Source organism: Melanotaenia boesemani, chromosome 4 (genome assembly GCF_017639745.1).
Source record: "Melanotaenia boesemani isolate fMelBoe1 chromosome 4, fMelBoe1.pri, whole genome shotgun sequence".
In the NCBI taxonomy this organism is placed as follows: Eukaryota; Metazoa; Chordata; class Actinopteri; order Atheriniformes; family Melanotaeniidae; genus Melanotaenia; species Melanotaenia boesemani.
The window spans coordinates 1449910-1453487 of NC_055685.1; positions in this window are offsets into that span (position 1 = coordinate 1449910).

A 3578-nucleotide genomic window follows, 5' to 3' on the forward strand; every position below is an offset into this window, starting at 1 on the left:
GGGCCCTGTCTGGACTCTGGTCTGGACTCTGGTCTGCACTCTGGTCCGGACCCTGGTTTGGACTCTGGTCTGGACCCTATCTAGACTCTGGTCTGGACCCTGGTCTGGACTCTGGTCTGCATTCTGGTCTGTACCCTGTGTGGACCCTGCCCGGACTCTGGTCTTGACCCTGGTCTGGACTTTGGTCTGCATTCTGGTCTGGACCCATGTCTGGCTCTGGTCTGGACCCTGGTCTGACTCTGGTCTGGACCCTATCTAAACTCTGGTCTGGACTCTGGTCTGGACTCATCTATGGGCCCTGTATGGACTCTGGTCTGGACTCTGGTCTGCATTCTGGTCTGTACCCTGTCTGGACCCTGTCGGGACTCTGGTCCGGACCCTGGTTTGTACTCTGGTCTGGACACTATCTAGACTCTGGTCTTGACGCTGGCTGGACCCTGTCCAAACTCTGGTCCGGATTCTATTCTGGACTCTGGTCTTCACTCTGGTCTGGACCCTGTCTAGACCCTGTCCGGACTCCGGTCAGGACTCATGTATGGGCCCTGTCTGGACTCTGGTCTGGACACTGGTCTGCACTCTGGTCTTGACCCTGTCTGGACCCTGTCTGGACTCTGGTCTGGACCCCGATCTGGACTTTGGTCTGCACCCTGGTCTGGACCCTGTTTGGACCCTGTCTGGACCGTGGTATGGATTTTGGTCTGCATTCTGGTCTGGACCCTTTCCAGACTCTGGTCCGGATTCTAGTCTGGACTCTGGTCTTCACTCTGGTCTGGACCCTGTCTAGACCCTGTCCGGACTCCGGTCAGGACTCATGTATGGACCCTGGTCTGACTCTGGTTTGGACTCTGGTCTTTACTCTGGTCTGTACCCTGTCTGGACCCTGTCGGGACTCTGGTCTGGACCCTGGTCTGGACTCATGTATGGGCCCTGTCTGGACTCTGGTCTGGATCCTGTCCGGACTCTGGTCTGGATCCTGTCCGGACTCTGGTCTGGACCCTGGTCTGGACTTTGTTCTGCACCCTGGTCTGGACCCTGTTTGGACCCTGTCCAGACTCTGGTCCGGACCCTGGTTTGAACTCTGGTCTGGACCCTGGTCTGGACTCTGGTCTGCATTCTGGTCTGTACCCTGTGTGGACCCTGCCCGGACTCTGGTTTGAACCCTGGTCTGGACATTGTTCTGCACCCTGGTCTGGACCTTGTATGGACCCTGTCCAGTCTCTGGTCCGGACCCTGGTTTGGACTCTGATCTGAACCCTATCTAGACTCTGGTCTGGACCCTGGTCTGGACTCATCTATGGGCCCTGTCTGGATTCTGGTCTGGATTCTGGTCTGCACTCTGGTCTGGACCCTGTCTTGACCCTGGTCTGGACTTTGGTCTGCATTCTGGTCTGGACCCATGTCTGACTCTGGTCTGGACCCTGGTCTGACTCTGGTCTGGACTCAGGTCTGCACTCTACTCTGGACTCTGGTCTGGACTCAGGTCTGCATTCTGGTCTGGACCCATGTCTGACTCTGGTCTGGACCCTGGTCTGACTCTGGTCTGGACTTTGGTCTGCATTCTGGTCTGGACCCATGTCTGACTCTGGTCTGGACCCTGGTCTGACTCTGGTCTGGACTCTGGTGTGGACTCTGTTCTGGACCCTATCTAAACTCTGGTCTGGACTCTGGTCTGGACTCTGGTCTGTACCCTATCTGGACCCTGTCGGGACTCTAGTCTGGACCCTGGTCTGGACTCATGTATGGGCCCTGTCTGGACTCTGGTCTGGATGCTGTCCGGACTCTGGTCTGGACTTTGTTCTGCACCCTGGTCTGGACCCTGTTTGGACCCTGTCCAGACTCTGGTCCGGACCCTGGTTTGAACTCTGGTCTGGACCCTGGTCTGGACTCTGGTCTGCATTCTGGTCTGTACCCTGTGTGGACCCTGCCCGGACTCTGGTTTGAACCCTGGTCTGGACATTGTTCTGCACCCTGGTCTGGACCTTGTATGGACCCTGTCCAGTCTCTGGTCCGGACCCTGGTTTGGACTCTGATCTGAACCCTATCTAGACTCTGGTCTGGACCCTGGTCTGGACTCATCTATGGGCCCTGTCTGGATTCTGGTCTGGATTCTGGTCTGCACTCTGGTCTGGACCCTGTCTTGACCCTGGTCTGGACTTTGGTCTGCATTCTGGTCTGGACCCATGTCTGACTCTGGTCTGGACCCTGGTCTGACTCTGGTCTGGACTCAGGTCTGCACTCTAGTCTGGACTCTGGTCTGGACTCAGGTCTGCATTCTGGTCTGGACCCATGTCTGACTCTGGTCTGGACCCTGGTCTGACTCTGGTCTGGACTCTGGTGTGGACTCTGGTCTGGACCCTATCTAAACTCTGGTCTGGACTCTGGTCTGGACTCATCTATGGGCCCTGTATGGACTCTGGTCTGGACTCTGGTCTGCATTCTGGTCTGTACCCTGTCTGGACCCTGTCGGGACTCTGGTCTGGACCCTGGTTTGGACTCTGGTCTGGACACTATCTAGACTCTGGTCTTGACGCTGTCTGGACCCTGTCCAAACTCTGGTCCGGATTCTAGTCTGGACTCTGGTCTGCACTCTGGTCTGGACCCTGTCTAGACCCTGTCCGGACTCCGGTCAGGACTCATGTATGGGCCCTGTCTGGACTCTGGTCTGGACACTGGTCTGCACTCTGGTCTTGATCCTGTCTGGACCCTGTCTGGACTCTGGTCTGGACCCCGATCTGGACTTTGGTCTGCACCCTGGTCTGGACCCTGTTTGGACCCTGTCTGGACCGTGGTGTGGATTTTGGTCTGCATTCTGGTCTGGACCCTTTCCAGACTCTGGTCTGGACCCTGGTCTGACTCTGGTTTGGACTCTGGTCTGCACTCTGGTCTTGACCCTGTCTGGACCCTGTCTGGACTCTGGTCTGGACCCCGATCTGGACGTGGGTCTGCACCCTGGTCTGGACCCTGTTTGGACCCTGTCTGGACCGTGGTCTGGATTTTGGTCTGCATTCTGGTCTGGACCCTTTCCAGACTCTGGTCTGGACCCTGGTCTGACTCTGGTTTGGACTCTGGTCTGCACTCTGGTCTGTACCCTGTCTGGACCCTGTCGGGACTCTGGTCTGGACCCTGGTCTGGACTCATGTATGGGCCCTGTCTGGACTCTGGTCTGGACCCTGTCCGGACTCTGGTCTGGACCCTGGTCTGGACTTTGTTCTGCACCCTGGTCTGGACCCTGTTTGGACCCTGTCCAGACTCTGGTCCGGACCCTGGTTTGGACTCTGGTCTGGACCCTATCTAGACTCTGGTCTGGACCCTGATTTGGACTCATCTATGGGCCCTGTCTGGATTCTGGTCCGGACCCTGGTTTGAACTCTGGTCTGGACCCTGGTCTGGACTCTGGTCTGCATTCTGGTCTGTACCCTGTGTGGACCCTGCCCGGACTCTGGTTTGAACCCTGGTCTGGACATTGGTCTGCACCCTGGTCTGGACCTTGTATGGACCCTATCTACACTCTGGTCTGGACCCTGGTCTGGACTCATCTATGGGCCCTTTCTGGATTCTGGTCTGGATTCTGGTCTGCA